At 44.8% G+C, this 16,914-nt stretch overlaps 1 long non-coding RNA gene across 1 annotated transcript in view; it reads right to left on the reverse strand.

Annotated features, from left to right (window-relative positions):
- Nucleotides 1-12,217, reverse strand: part of LOC142674972 (uncharacterized) — a 47,387-nt gene extending 35,170 nt beyond the window's left edge. Inside the window, exon 1 of the long non-coding RNA XR_012852026.1 lies at nucleotides 12,121-12,217. This is a non-coding gene — a long non-coding RNA (uncharacterized LOC142674972). The remainder of the gene's footprint in view (nucleotides 1-12,120) is intronic.
- Between the last annotated feature and the right edge of the window lie 4,697 nt (nucleotides 12,218-16,914).

The raw sequence follows: 16,914 nt of genomic DNA on the forward strand, positions 1-16,914 counted from the left end.
CGCAGCCACACTGCCATGCAGCTTTATAGGGTTTTTCCAAGTTAAAACGTGCATGTGTTAATGCTTTTAACTTATAAATGTAAATACATTTGTAATGTACTTCCAGTTTCCAAATTGGCCCCGTTTCCAGATGCTGCCGTGGGGCACATGCCTGGTGACGTCACTCTCTGGCCGCTGTGCTTATCATCAAATAACTTCCGTGTATACGACATGTCACTAGTGACGTGCCGTGTATGGGCTATTTTGAAATACAGCAAGTACCGCGCATGCGCGTTACTGGCTGTATAATAGAACAGCCCATACATGGCACATCGCTAGTGACTAGTTGTATACCCGGAAGTAAATTGATGATCAACACAGCGGCCAGAGAGTGACGTCCCCAGGCATGTGCCCCACGCCAGTATCTGGAAAAGGGGCCAATTTGGAAACAGTAAATACATTACAATTGTATTTACATTCATAAGTTAAAAGCATTAATACAAACACATTTTAACTCTGGAAACCCCTTTAAGGATAGGGCTACATGGCAACTTTAGCTGCGACACAGGTAGCTGTGTGCCCCTGTGTGAATCGCACGTAATTAAAGTGAATTTGGCTGTGTTGGGACCTACTGGTTAGGGTCAGGGTCGCGGCAACCTGTGGTTTGCAATTCATCCAAATTCATTTTAATTATTTGCAATGCAGAGGCACACAGCAATATTTGGCCGTGCAACTGGTGTCACTGCCAAAAGTCGCCCTGTAGCCCTAGCTTAGAGGAAAAATTGCTTAGGAATAGAGATGAGCGAACTTATCAAAAGTTCGGTTCGGCTAGTTCGCCGAATTTCACAAAAAAGTTCGGTTCGGACCGAACTAGTTCTGACCGAACCTGTCACTTCCGTGCGCCGAGCATGCTACTGTCCGGGGTGCTGATAGAGTTAATGGGCTGCACTAACTCTTTCAGCAACCTTCACAGTACATGCTCGGCGCGCGGAAAATACAATTTAAATGTAATAAAAAAATAAAAATTATACGTTCGTACTTACTTTCCTCCTGTCTGGCCTCCAGCGATGACGTTTCATCCCTTTCGCCGCTGCAGCCAATCACAGGCTGTAGTGGCGGTCACGCACGTCAGGATGACGCTTCATCCCACATGACCGCCTCTGCAGCCAATCACAGGCTGCAGCGGCGACATGGATGAAACGTCATCGCTGGAGGCCGGACAGGAGGAAAGTAAGTATGAACGTATTATTATTATTTTTTGTCATGTATGTATGTTGGCATGTATGTATGTATGTATGTATGTATGTATGTATGTTGTCATGTATGTATGTATGTATATCTGTGCATGTATGTTGGCATGTATGTATATATGTGCATGTTTGTATGTATATTTGCATGTATATATTTGCATGTATGTATGTATGTTTGCATGTGTGTATGTTTGCATGTATGTATTTTTGCATGTATGTTGTCATGTATGTATGTATGTATGTATGTATGTTGTCATGTATGTATGTATATATGTGCATGTGTGTATGTATATTTGTATGTATGTATGTATGTTTGCATGAATGTATGTATGTTTGTATGTATATTTGCATGTGTGTGTATATATATATATATATATATATATATATATATATATGTATGTTGTCATGTATGTATGTATGTTGTCATGTATGCATATATGTGCATGCATGTTGGCATGTATGTATATATGTGCATGTGTGTATGTATGTATATTTGCATGTATATATTTGCATGTATGTATGTTGTCATGTATGTATGTATGTATATATGTGCATGTATGTTTGCATGTATGTTGGCATGTATGTATACATGTGCATGTTTGTATGTATATTTGCATGTATATATGTTTGCATGTGTGTATGTTTGCATGTATGTATGTATGTTTGCATGTATGTATGTTGTCATGTATGTTTGTATGTATGTTGTCATGTATGTATGTATATATGTGCATGTATGTATGTTTGCATGTTTTTATTTTTGCATGTATGTTTGCATGTATGTTTATATATATGTGCATGTATGTAATTATGTTTGCATGTATTTATGTTTGCATGTATATTTGTGCATGCTTGTATATATGTATGTATGTATCTTTGCATGTTTGTTTGTATGTATGTATGTTTTCATGTGTGTGTGTATGCATGTATGTATGATAGTTTTCATGTATATATGTGTGTATGTTTGCATGTATGTATATTTGCATGTATATATGTGCATGCTTGTATGTATGTTTGTATATATGTATGTATGGCCATGTATGATACTGTCTGCTGGCGCCCTGTATCTAAGTCAACTTCACGGCAGGCTTCTATACATGGTATAACAGTCAGTATCACACATTAAACTGAATCTAAGCCTACGACATGTTTTATTTCATTTTTTTTTTTTTTTTACAGGTTTGGTGTTTGGACTACGTCGGTTTCGAGGACTACTTAGATGACGTTTTTTTTTCTACAATAAAATGGTTAATGAGGGTTGTGTTGGGGGTGCTTTATTTCAATAAAATATTTTATCTATATCTTTGTCTTTTTCTTTTCAAATTTTATTACTACCACTTTAGTAATGGCCGCTGTCTGAGTGACAACATCCATTACTAAGGCGAGGCTTAGTGTTAGCCGGTGCAGAGGCTAACACTAACCACCATTATTACCCCGGTACCCACCACCACCAGGGGTGCCGGGAAGAGCCAGGTACGATCCAGTACCCGACCATCTGTTGTGATGGTCGGGCTCTGGGGCGGCCGCAGGCTGGTATTATGAGGCTGGGAAGGGCCAAAAACAGTGGACTTTCCCACCCTTGTAATGCTAGGCTGCTGCTGCTGTGTTGTATCTGGCTGGTTATAAAAGTGGGGGGGACCCCACGTCATTTTTTAAAATTATTTATTTATTTACATTTTTTTTTTTTAAAAAGACATGGGGTTCCACCCAATTTATCATAACCAGCCACATACAACACAGTGTTATTAGCCTGGGAATGGACAAAACCAGTGGCCCTTCCCACCAATGTAATGCCAGACTGCTGCGGCCTTGTATATGGCTGCTTATTAAAAATGTGGGGGACCCGTCTATTGCTAAATTTGTTAAATTCAAAAAAAAAACGACGTGGGGGTCCCCCCCATTTTTATAACCAGCCCGATACAACACAGCAGCAGCAGCCTAGCATTACAAGGGTGGGAAGGTCCACTGATTTTGGCCCTTCCCAGCCTCATAATACCAGCCTACGGCCGCCCCAGTACCCGACCATCACAACAGATGGTCGGGTACTGGATCGTACCAAGCTCTTCCCGGCACCCCTGGTGGTGGTGGGTACCGGGGTAATAATGGGTGGTTAGTGCTAGCCTCTGCACTGGCCACTGGCGTAGCTATAGGGGTCGCAGCGGTCGCAAATGCGACCGGGCCCCGAAGCCAGGGGGGCCCACGGCCCCCCGCACTACATCAATAAAAAGTTACTATAGTAACTCGGGCCGCGGGCCCCTGTTACTATAGTAACATACTTTACTTACCTTCCTGGTTCCGGATGGCAGCGGAGGTCCTGACGTAAAGCGCTGTGCGCAGCGCATGACTTCACCACGCTATGCGCCGCGCACAGCATCGAGACGACAGAACTCCCGCCGCGGCCGAAGAGGAAGGTAAGGTTAGCCCTGACTGGCGGGGTCCGACTCCCGGGACCCGCCAATCAGCTGTTTTGAAGGGGCCGCAGCACTCGTACGAGAGCTGCTCCCCTTCATTCCTGTCACTTCATTCCGGTCACACTGTGAATCCGTGTCGGCGATTCACAGTGTGAGCGAGTAGTGAAATGAAGGGGAAGCAGCTCTCGTACGAGATGCTGCGGCCCCTTCAAAACAGCTGATTGGCGGGTCCCGGGAGACACATCAGCTATTGATGGCCTATCCTGAGGATAGGCCATCAATGTTTAGGGACTGTACAACCCCTAAGCCTACGATGTAGCAGGCTTAGGGGGCCCATGAGACAGGATCACAGATTGTGTGATGCTGTCTGCTGGGCCCTGTATCTAAGCCAATCACATGGTAGGCTTAGATACATGGCCCATGTGTGATCCTGTCTGATGGGCCCTGTATATAAGCCAATCACATGGTAGGCTTAGATACATGGCCCATGCGTGATCCTGTCTGCTGGGCCCTGTATCTAAGCCAATCACATGGTAGGCTTAGATACATGGCCCATGTGTGATCCTGTCTGATGGGCCCTGTATATAAGCCAATCACATGGTAGGCTTAGATACATGGCCCATGCGTGATCCTGTCTGATGGGCCCTGTATATAAGCCTACCACACTGTAGGTTTAGATACAGGGCCCCAGCACACAGTAATCTTATACTCTATAAGATTACTGTCTGCTGGACCCTGAATCTAAGCCTACGTTGTGGTAGGCTTAGATACAGGGTCCCACAGACAGTATCACACATGGGGGCCTGTATCTAAGCCTAACACACGTGTTACTAATCATTTTGTGTGTTTTCTTACAGGTTCGGTCGTTGGACTACGGCGGATTCCAGGACTACTTCGATGACGGCTTTTTTTTTATTAATAAAATGGTTAATGAGGGCTGTGTGGGGTTTTTTATTTCAATAAAATATTTTTTCTATGTCTTTGTGTTTTTTTTTAAACTATATTACTACCGCTTTAGTAATGGCCGCCGGCTGATTGACAGCATCCATTGCTAAGGCTGGGCTTAGTGTTAGCCGATGCAGAGGCGAACACTAACCCCCTTTATTACCCCGGTACCCACCGCCACCAGGGGTGCTGGGAAGAGCCGGGTACGATCCAGTACCTGACCATCTGTAGTGATGGTCGGCCACTGGGGTGGCCGCAGGCTGGTATTATCAGGAGGGGAAAGGCCAAAAACAGTGGCCCTTCCTACCCTGGTGATGCTAGGCTGCTGCTGCTTTATTGTATCTGGCTGGTTATGAAAAATGGGGGGGACCCCACGTTATTTAAAAAAAAAAATAATTGGAAAGAACGATGTGGGGTCCCCCCCAATTTTCATAACCAGCCAGATACAACACAGCAGCAGCAGGCAGCATTACAAGGGTGGTAAGGGCCACTGTTTTTGGCCTTCCCCAGCCTAATACTACCAGCCTGCGGCCACCCCGGTACCTGCCCGTCACTACAGATGGTCGGGTACTGGTTCGTACCCGGTTCTTCCCAGTACTCCTGGTGGCGGTGGGTACCGTGGTAATAATGGGGGTTAGTGTAGCCTCTGCACTGGCTAACATTAAGCCCCGCCTTAGTAATGGAGCTTGTCAATCAGCCAGCGGCCATTACTAAGGTGGTGATAATAAAGTTTAAAAAGATACAAGCGCATAGAAAAAATATTTTATTGAAATAAAAAAACAACCCTCATTAACCATTTTATTGAGAATAAAAAAAACGGCATCATAGAAGTCCTCGTATCCGAAGTCCAACAACCGAACCTGTAAAAAAACACAAACACACAAAAATAATCAGTAACACATAAAGAAGCAAAATTATTATTCTTACCTATCCTGGGTCCAGGGCTGGAGCCGCAATGTCAGCGAGCTGAGCCCTGTATCTAATCCTATCATGTGATACAGTCTGCTGAGCTGTGTATCTAATCCAATCATGTGATACTGTCTGCTGAGCTGTGTATCTAATCCAATCATGTGTGATACTGTCTGCTGAGCTGTGTATCTAATCCAATCATGTGTGATACTGTCTGCTGAGCTGTGTATCTAATCCAATCATGTGTGATACTGTCTGCTGAGCCGTGTATCTAATCCAATCATGTGTGATACTGTCTGCTGGGCCCTATATCTAATCGTATCTTGTGTAATACTGTCTGCTGGGCCACTGTATCTAATCCTATCATGTGTGATACTGCCTTCTGAGCCACTGTATCTAATCCTATCATGTGTGGTACTGTCTGCTGAGCCACTGTATCTAATCCTATCATGTGTGATACTGTCTGCTGGGCACTGTATCTAATCCTATCATGTGTGATACTGTCTGCTGAGCCACTGTATCTAATCCTCTCATGTGTGATACTGTCTGCTGAGCCACTGTATCTAATCCTCTCATGTGTGATACTGTCTGCTGGGCCACTGTATCTAATCCTATTATGTGTGATACTGCCTTCTGAGCCACTGTATCTAATCCTATCATGTGTGATACTGTCTGCTGAGCCACTGTATCTAATCCTATCCATAGTGTATAGGGTCGTAGTGCTATAGATATGCTATGCTGTCTCCTATACACACATTTTTTTGGGGCGGACACATATGTATTGGGGCTATTTCCCTGACATTTTAAGCCCTGAGGGTATGTTCACACGGCAGCGTCCGTTATGGCTGAAATTACGGTGCTGTTTTCAGGAGAAAACAGCACCGTAATTTCAGCCGTAATGGCATGTGCAGGCGTCTTTTGCTGCGTCCATTACGGACGTAATTGGAGCTGTTGTTATATGGAGTCCGTGGAAAACGGCTCCATTTACGTCTGAAGTAGTGACAGGCACATCTTTGACGCGGGCGTCTTTTTTACGCTCCGCCTTTTGACAGCGGCGCGTAAAAAAAAATGACCGTCGGCACAGAACATCGTAAGACCCATTCAAATGAATGGGCAGATGTTTGCCTATGCTATTGAGCCGCATTTTCGGACGTAATTCAATGCTAAAACGCCCGAATTACGTCCGTAAATAGGGTGTGTGAACCCAGCCTTAGTGACGCCCCGGCTGCTAGTGCTGCATTGTTGGGTCACTTAGGAGACCCAGCGATGCAGCTGAAAGCTGCGGACCGTCGGCCATTAGAAGTTTGCGGGGGGGGGGGGCCCAATAAGAATTTTTGCATCGGGGCCCATGAGCCTTTAGCTACGCCCCTGGCACTGGCTAACACTAAGTACCGCCTTAATAATGGATGCTGTCAATCAGCCAACTGCCATTATCTAGGCACTAATAAAGTTTAAAAAAAAACACAAAGACAATTCTTTTTTATTGAAATAAGAAATCCCCAACAAAACCCTCGTTAACCATTTTATTAAAATTTGAAAAAACGTAGATCTACGCAGTAGTCCAACGAATCGAAGATGTAGTCCAATTGGTACATCAAAATCTGCAACAACATAAAAAAACAGTTATCAATGTGAACAATACCAATACTTCTACTCACCTACACACATATATACACGCACACACAAACAAACAACCATACACAGAAACACACATATATACACAAACACAACAAGATATACACAAACACACACATAAACAGACAAACACACACACATATACACGAACTCACACATATACAAACAAAAACACACATATCCAAACACACACACACACACACACACACACAGTTATACACACACATACACGAACACATATACACAAACACATATACAAACAAAAACACACATACCCAAACACACATATACACAAACACATATACACAAACACACCCATATATACACACAAACACACACCCATACACAAACACACACATATACAAAAACACACACAAGTATCTACACACAAACATATACACAAATACACCCATATATACACAAACATATACACAAACACATATACACAAACACACCCATATATACACACACATATACACAAACACACATATAAAAACAAAAATAGACAAAGTCACATACCCAAACACACATATATACACAAACACACACATACACAAACACTGTTTCTTTTAAATGCTGCTGGGGAACCCGCTCGATCCACTATATAAGGCTGCGCTACAGTGCAGCATTTAAAAGAAACAGGATCCTGACCTGTCCATAGAGTTTAAGGCAGCACAGAGTATTTCAGGAGATGAGCGTGCAGATTCAGTGCTGCTGTGAACTCTGCTCTAACCATTACGTAGCTCTCAGTCTGTTACCTCTCCTCCACTCCTGTCCTCCAGAACACCTTCACATGATTGGCAAGTCACCACGTAACGGTAAGAGCAGAGTTCACAGCAGCACAGAGTATTTCAGGAGATGAGCGTGCGGATCTTGTGCGGGGTGGTGACTTGCCAATCATGTGAAGGTGTTATTGAGGACAGGAGTGGAGGAGAGGTAACAGACTGAGCTACGTAATGGTAAGAGCAGAGTTCACAGCAGCACTGAATCTGCACGCTCTTCTCCTGAAATACTCTGTGCTGCTGTGAACTATGTTCTTACCATTACGTAGCTCAGTCTGTTACATCTCCACTCCTGTCCTCTATAACACGTTCACATGATTGGCAAGTCACCACCACGCACAAGATCCGCACGCTCATCTCCTGAAATACTCTGTGCTGCTGTGAACTCTGCTCTTACCATTACGTGGTGACTTGCCAATCATGTGAAGGTGTTCTTGAGGACAGGAGTGGAGGAGAGGTAACAGACTGAGAGCTACATAATGGTAAGAGCAGAGTTCACAGCAGCACTGAATCTGCACGCTCATCTCCTGAAATACTCTGTGCTGCCTTAAACTCTGTGGACAGGTCAGGATCCTGTTTCTTTTAAATGCTGCACTGTAGCGTAGCCTTATATAGTGGATCGAGCGGGTTCCCTAGCAGCATTTAAAAGAAACAGGATCCTGACCTGTCCACAGAGTTTAAGGCAGCACAGAGTATTTCAGGAGATGAGCACGGGCAGCCGTTCGTTTTTCCGAGCCGTGCTCCCATTATGCACACGACCGTAAAAACACCCGTTATTGCGGGTCGTAATTACGACCCGCAATAACGGGCTCATAGACTTCTGTTACCCATGGGTACCTTTCCGTTTTCTCACGGGAAGGTGCCCGTGGCGTTAAAAAAATAGAACATGTTCTATTTTTCTATTTTACGGGCCGTGCTGCTATAATTATAATGACAGCACGGGTCGCAAAAGCGGCCGGCTGCCCGTGGCCGGCCGGCCGTGCTCGTAGTTACGAGTCGTAATTACGAGCACGGCCCGTAAAATAAAAAAAATAGAACATGTTCTATCTTTTTAACGGCACGGGCACCTTCCCGTGAGAAAACGGGATGGTACCCGTGGCTAACAGAAGTCTATGGGCCCGCTATTTCGGGTCGTAATTACGACCCGTGATAACGGGTGTTTTTATGGTCGTGTGCATGAGGCCGCGTAATGACGGGTGGCTACATGTGTGCACCCGTCATTACGGCAGCGTTGCTAGGCGATGTCAGTAAGGGTATGTGCACACACACTAATTACGTCCGTAATTGACGGACGTATTTCGGCCGCAAGTACCGGACCGAACACACTGCAGGGAGCCGGGCTCCTAGCATCATATTTATGTACGATGCTAGGAGTCCCTGCCTCTCCGTGGAACTACTGTCCCGTACTGAAAACATGATTACAGTATGGGACAGTTGTCCTGCAGAGAGGCAGGGACTCCTAGCATCGTACATAACTATGATGCTAGGAGCCCGGCTCCCTGCACTGTGTTCGGTCCGGTACTTGCGGCCGAAATACGTCCGTCAATTACGGACGTAATTAGTGTGTGTGCACATACCCTAAATAGTCACTGTCCAGGGTGCTGAAAGAGTTAACTGATCGGCAGTAACTGTTTCAGTACCCTGGACAGTGACTACCGATCACAGTACCTGTAAAAAAAAAGACGTTCATACTTACCGGGAACTCCCTGCTTCCTCCAGTCCGGTCTCCTGGCCGTTGCCTTGGTGACGCGTCCCTCTCGACATCCGGCCCGACATTCCTTGATGACGATGCAGCCCATGTGAGCGCTGCAGCCAATCACAGGCTGCCGCGGCCTCTGCAGCCAATCACAGGCTGCAGAGGCCTCTGCAGCCAATCACAGGCTGCCGCGTCAGAAAAGGTCGGACTGGAGGAAGAAGAGGGACTCGTCACCAAGACAACGACCGGGTACGTATGAAATGCTTTTTATTTTATTTTTAATCAGCAGCTTCTTTTCTCTATCAGTGATTGATAGAGATAAGTGGCTGCCGATTTGTATAATGTTTTTGACCGGGTTCGGTCAAAACGGGTTCGGCCGAACCCGGTGAAGTTCGGATTCGCTGAGAACCGAACTTTTCCGGAAGTTCGGACCGAAACCGGGTTCGGTTGTCCCGGTTCGCTCATCTCTACTTAGGAATAATACATGGGCTATACCATTCTACTGTGCAGAGACAAGAGTGTACTACACTCATGACTGAACTGATGTTATAGTACAGTGCAGAATTAGTGGTTTATTCAAATAATGATACGTTGTCCAGGTCCAGGGGCAGCAAAGTATCCTCAATAACCTTACCTCTATGCAGTTTAGCCATTGGTATGATGTTGTTACATATAAACTGCCTTCTTTATCTTCTGCCAGTTATAATGAACCCTGTGTGTTTTGTCTGATAGAACCTTATTCTATATGGCTTGGCATTCATCCAGTTGTTTTTGGCAAATATGAGACGAGCATTAATGCTACTCTAAGTAAGTAGTAGTGTTTCCTTTCTACTCTTCCAAGAATCACATTTTTGGCCAGTCTCTTCCTTGTGAATTCCTGAACACTTTTGTTCTTTTGATGTCCTTCTTAGAATGTTTCATAATTAAGTATTGTTATGTCTTGGACTCATGAAGACGCTGCAGTTATAGCAAAACATGTCATGCCGAGGGACACTAATACTATTTTATGTATCTACACATAATGCTCCACTCTACTTATTACTAGAGGGAACCCATGTCCCATGAAAAATATGATGTTACTTTGAACTGGCTCGCGTTCTATAAAATTGTATATAAGTTTCAATTAGTAGCTTCTATATTTTGACTTGAATATATTCTAAAGAGAATAAATAACTTGAACTAGGGTTTTTAATGTGCAACATGGTCCCAAGTTATCATATAATAATAAAAATTATAAAGTGCTCTTTTATCATACATGAGGATATATTTAATAGAAACCACAGCGTAAAAGGATGAGTCTTTCTATCTTGAAGCAGCGGATAATTAGAACTTAAAGGGACTATCCGGACACGGGGCGGTTTTTCATACTGATGACCTATCCATAGGATAGGTCATCAGTATATGATCGGTGAATGTCCATGCCGGAAGCAGATGGCTCCGGTCACAATATAGTGGCGAGCTGCGGTACTGCAGCTCTGCACCTATTCAAATGAATAGGAGCAGTGTTGGAGGACTTCAGTACAGCCACTTTACAGTGTACGGAGCCATCTGCTTCTGCCACTGGCCACTGCATAACATCCAGTGACCGGAGGCAGCGGAGCAACTGATCTGTGCGGGGTCCATGTGTCCATGATCATATACTGATGACTTATCCCGTGGATAGATCATCAGGATGATAAACTGACCCGTGCCCAGACAACCCCTTTAAGAATTCTTCTGGTAAGTTTTCCAAAATATAAATGCTCTATACAGGCTACAAACTGGGAGATTCACACATTAAATGGCAGCTGATCCTGTTTACTACTCAGGGTCAGGAACTAATTATTTCTCCTTTAGTGCATATTGTCTCTTCCGTTATGAGCGTTTTTTCTTTTTTTCCCCTGATTGAACTTGAAGGACATTTATGCGAATGTATGCGCATGCATTATTATTCAGGTGCTACATTATTTTTGTAATAATCATTTTCAGCTCCAATATCAGTGTTCTAAATATCTAAAAGATGTATGCAAATTATTATATGTAGACATTCTGGGAATTATTATATGTTATTGGGTTACAGGGTCCAAAAACTATATTTTTAACCCTTCAATATTGAATGCCCAGTATTATTACTCATTTGACTTAAGGGGGGTTTCCAAGATTGTAACATTGATAGGCCAGTAATATCTAATAGTAATTACTGATAGGCCAGTAATATCTAATTACTAGGGGTCCGACCCCTGGCACCCACATGATCAGCTGAATGATGGGCCACAGCTCAGTTCCATTCAAGTGAATGAAACTGAGCTGTAGAACAAGGCATAACCATGTATGGCGGTGTGCCTGGGTAAACAATAAAGGGGACGTGGAACTTAATAGAGAGCAGCGGCCCCATCATTCAGAAGGGGTGCCAAGAGTCGGACTCCCAGCAATCAAATATTGATGACCTAAACTAGGAATAGGCCATCAATATTAATGTACAGGAAAACCCCTTTAACACCAAGGGAAGAATCCTTATGGTTTCAATAAGAATTTACCTGAAGGTTAGCCTCTGTCCAAATTCTTTTTTTAAAAGGTTTATTTTGTAGTATTGTCGCAGGGCTCTTGACATCTTCTCATAGGTCATGTTTGGTCGATTCTGCAGTAAATAAGTTAAATTATTTATTCTCACTATGGTTATGGGCTATTTTTTTCAACTTGTGATAATATTCTGCTGCAAGAAGTGGCCTTTTTTTAAATCATATAAATAAAATGTATCATAATAACCAATGTGGCACTGATAATGTCAAACATCTTGTGATTTACAAAGAGACAGTAAAACACAAAGAGCTGTCTAGTTGCTGTTAAAACATGTATAAAATACTAAATTTGTGACAACTTTTCATTGCTTGTTCTTTATTATAACTACTAATTTAATTATTAAAATCCCTACTAATTTTAGGCTTAGGAATCCAGTGGATGGTCCTTAGTGACTGCTAGCTATCTCTGTATGCATGTCATAAAGGCTGTCAATCATTGAGTCACTGCACCCGTTGAACTCCTAAGCCGAGAATGATAAACTGCAAGTTATAATTAATCTTATCCCACAAGAATATATATCAATCTACTCAACTCCTCCTGCTCTATAACATGATGCACTCAGATCAAACAGCATATATAATATGTATAGCATGATCGGTTCACTTTAATATATTGACTTTCCTGTAATAGGTTGCTGTGCCATTATCTAGGTTACTATCAGTGATTTTACTTTCAGATTTGAAAATTTCACCATTATTCGTACATTGACTTCAAAGAGGTTGTCCTATGATTAAATATTAACTTTCTTTGTTCAATCAGGCAAACCAGAACACATTTTCAATTGGATTTTTTTATTTTTATTTTTTAAATGCTTCTTTCAGGAGATATTGCTTTTACAGACTTTTTATGGTCCTCCTTATGTTCTTTTGATACCTTCTCAGAAAGTACACCTAATATGACCAGTGCTTGTAGTCACACATGCCCAGTAGCTCAGTGCCACTTCCCGGATCCAATTATGCACGAGCGGCAGAGTGAATTCAGCTATTGTGCAGGACAGCCAATAGGAATTGGCACACTAAAAGAAGCTTCCTCTCACCGGCACTGGACACTTTAGGTGTAATGATGCTGGTTCTCTGCTCTGGATTCCAATAGGCAAGGCAACGACACCGTACACATTATTCAGTAATAATAAAAAGTTTGTAGCACTTGAGGAGTTGCATTTTAAGGAGTTGTAATTCAAGGAGTTGTAGTGCAGTGTCACAAACCTGGCAGGGAGGACGGGATTCCTTTTCGCCAGCTTCTAGTAGCGTTTAAAAGCACTGAGGTGTCGATATTAACAGACCCCCCCCCCCCCGGTTTTCACCAGGGACCGCCGCAAGGCTGTTTGGAGTTCACTGCGGGGAATCTGCAGATTGCGTCCCTTAAAAAAAGCGGCCTTGAACGTGCAGGTGTTACCACGGATGCAGCTCAGGATCAGGATACAATAGCGTGGTCAAGATTACAGGAACAGATGCAGAGGTCAGCGATACAAGTCGTAACACAGGAAGTCAGATCAGGTGTAGTACAATGCTGGATCTAAGCAGAAATGACCTGATACTCTGGCACCTGTTGGTGCTCAGAGTGAAGCTTATATGGGCAGTCCTATAGTTAGGCATCATGTAACGTCAGGGGGGAGTTTATCGGAATTTAGGTAATGCCATGTACTAGCCACTAGAGGGAGTTCCAGATTGTATTTTGCATTCCAGCCACTAGAGGGAGCTCCGGCATGTACCCTCGCATTCCAGTCAGTAGAGGGAGCTCCTGCCCCGTCTCTGAAACCGTCTGCCCAGGTAAGTACGGACTGAGCATCATTTTGTGACAATACCCTCCTCCTTAGGGGTGGGCTCTGAACACGCCAAAACCGGTTTGTGGGGAAATTTCTTATAAAACTTCTTCAAAAGTTGAGGGGCATACACGTTCGAATTCTTGATCCAACAGCGCTCCTCAGGACCATAGCCTTTCCAATTAACGAGGAAGTGCAAGATCCCCTTGGATAACTTGGAGTCCAAGATTTCATCCACTTCATATTCCTCATGCTGTCCACAATCTTAGCCACCTCGAATTCCACCCCCTCAGGGGTGAGAACGGGAACAGGAGGTTTCCTCGAGGGAGCCAAGGATGGGGAGCAGCGTTTAAGGAGGGAGGCATGAAACACGTCGTGTATACGAAAAGATGGGGGTAACTCCAGCCGGAAGGAGACAGGATTGAGGACTTCAATGACCTTATACGGCCCAATAAACCGGGGAGCAAACTTCTTGGACTGGACCTTAAGACGCAAGTTCCTAGACGATAACCACACCAGATCCCCGACCATAAACAAGGGGTTAGCAGAACGTTTTCTATCAGCCTGAGTTTTTGGTACGCTCTGGGACGCCTCTAGGTTCTTCTGAACCTGGGCCCAGACTGTGCACAGTTCCCGATGAACGACCTCTACCTCAGGATTGTTGGAACTACCAGGTAAAACGGAGGAGAACCGTGGATTAAACCCAAAATTACAGAAAAAGGGGGAGACCCCTGACGAGTTACTGACCCGGTTATTAAGGGAAAATTCGGCGAGGGGAATGAATGAGACCCAATCATATTTACAGTCAGAGATAAAACACCTTAAATATTGTTCTAGAGATTGATTAGTCCTCTCAGTTTGGCCATTGGTTTCAGGATGGAAGGCAGAGGAGAAGGATCACCTCCCTGATGATCACTTAGGCGCGGAAGTTCTCCGGCTGCATTCTTACGCTTAGGACAGTTGTTCACTTGATGCTTGTCATCCCCACAGTAGAAGCAGAGATCATTCTTCCTGCGGAAATCTCTACGTTGTTGGGGGAACACGGAGGCCCCGAGTTGCATAGGTACCTCTGAGTCTTCCGGGGAGGAACGAAGCAATGGAACCTCGGGAGGCATCATGGGGGAGTCAGAGGAGAAAACACATAAACGTTCACGTTGTCGTTCCCTGAGACGTCGGTCAAGTCGTACCGCTAAAGCCATAACCTGGTCTAGGGAGTCAGAAGAGGCATAGTTAACTAACAGGTCTTTCAGGGCATTTGAAAGACCCAACCTAAACTGGCACCTTAAGGCAGGGTCATTCCACCGAGAAGCTACGCACCACCTCCTAAAGTCAGAACAATACTCCTCAACAGGTCTCTTACCCTGACGTAAGGTCACCAGCTGACTCTCGGCAAAGGCAGTCCTGTCAGTCTCGTCATAAATGAGTCCGAGAGCAGAAAAGAAACGATCAACGGAGGAAAGTTCAGGGGCGTCAGGAGCCAAGGAGAAGGCCCACTCTTGGGGCCCTTCCTAGAGCCGGGACATAATTATACCCACCCGCTGGCTCTCAGAACCTGAGGAATGAGGCTTTAAGCGAAAGTAAAGCCTACAACTCTCCCGAAAGGTGAGAAAAGCCCTCCAGTCCCCTGAGAACCGGTCGGGCAACTTGAGGTGGGGTTCAAGAGGTGAGGTGAGGGGAACTACCAAGGTAGCATCAGGCTGGTTGACCCTCTGAGCCAGGGCCTGGACCTGTAGGGAGAGACCCTGCATTTGCTGAGCCAGGGTCTCAAGGGGGTCCATAGTGGTGTCAGGGACCAGGGTGGACTAGGTATGGGCTTGTGATTATGTAACGACGGGGGTAGGGAAACGGACAAGTGAGCCCTAATCTACCCGCCACACTGTCCCTGCCTATTGCAACGACCCGCCCTATTTGACGGGGTACAACTGGGCGGCGGTCCCTATGCTCAGTAAGTGCACGAGACAAACATACAAGGGAATACAAAGCAAAGGGAAAGGGGCAGTTGCCCACGGCAACACCGTGAGCAACAAGAGTGGTGAACGAGCCAATTCAAACCAGGAGAGCACGAGGTACCAAACGCAGAGCAGGAGAGTAGTCAGTAAGCCAGGGTCAGTATGGAGCAGGATCAAATAGATAGGAGCTATAGCTGGGCCAGGAAACCACACGAGAAGAATCACAAGCAAAGGAGGAACAGGAAAGGCAGGTATAAATAGACAGAGGGCGGGAGCTAGCTCCGTCTGGCCACGCTGCGATAGGCTCTCCCACTCCTAAGCCTGCCATCCTGAGTGGTGGAAGATGGAGTCAGTCTCAGAGACGTAGATTCAGGTGCAGACTGATTACCTATGGGAGTTAACCCCGAAGCTGTGCCTGGCAGATCCTTTACAGTCTGTTTGACTGTGGGAGGTAGGCTGAGGAGAAATTGAGCTTAGCTCCCATTATTTTACAGAGAGCTTGCCAGAACCGTGATGTAAATTGAGACCCTGGGTCAGACACAATCTCTTGAGGGCAGCTATGAAGACAGAAAATGTCTCTGATAAAAATAGAAGCCAGGACAGCCGCTGAGGTTAAACCTTTCAAAGGGGTGAAATGCGCCATTTTGGCGATTCGGTCTACCACGACCTTGATGGTATTGTACCCTTTAGATGGTGGGAGATCGGTAACAAAATCCATTGAGATGTGGGTCCATGGTTCTTAATAGTTGGCAAACCCCACGAAGCTCTGAACGGCCTTTAGCCCAGTGTGTTGCGGCCAGTCTTGAATAGCCCGGACCTTGACTGGATCCATCTTGAGTCTGGTGCCCGACAGAATGTATCCCAGAAACGGAACGGAGGACTGTTCAAAGAGACACTTCTCCAGTTTACAATAAAGTTGATTGTCTCTCAGTCGGGTTAGGACATGGCGCACGTGGTTGCGGTGATCCGAAAGGGAACGGGAAAAGATCATGTTGTCCAGATAAATGACAACGAAGTGGTACAGCATGTCCCTGAAAATC

The sequence above is a fragment of the Rhinoderma darwinii genome (genome assembly GCF_050947455.1).
Source record: "Rhinoderma darwinii isolate aRhiDar2 chromosome 2 unlocalized genomic scaffold, aRhiDar2.hap1 SUPER_2_unloc_25, whole genome shotgun sequence".
NCBI classification, from domain to species: Eukaryota; Metazoa; Chordata; class Amphibia; order Anura; family Rhinodermatidae; genus Rhinoderma; species Rhinoderma darwinii.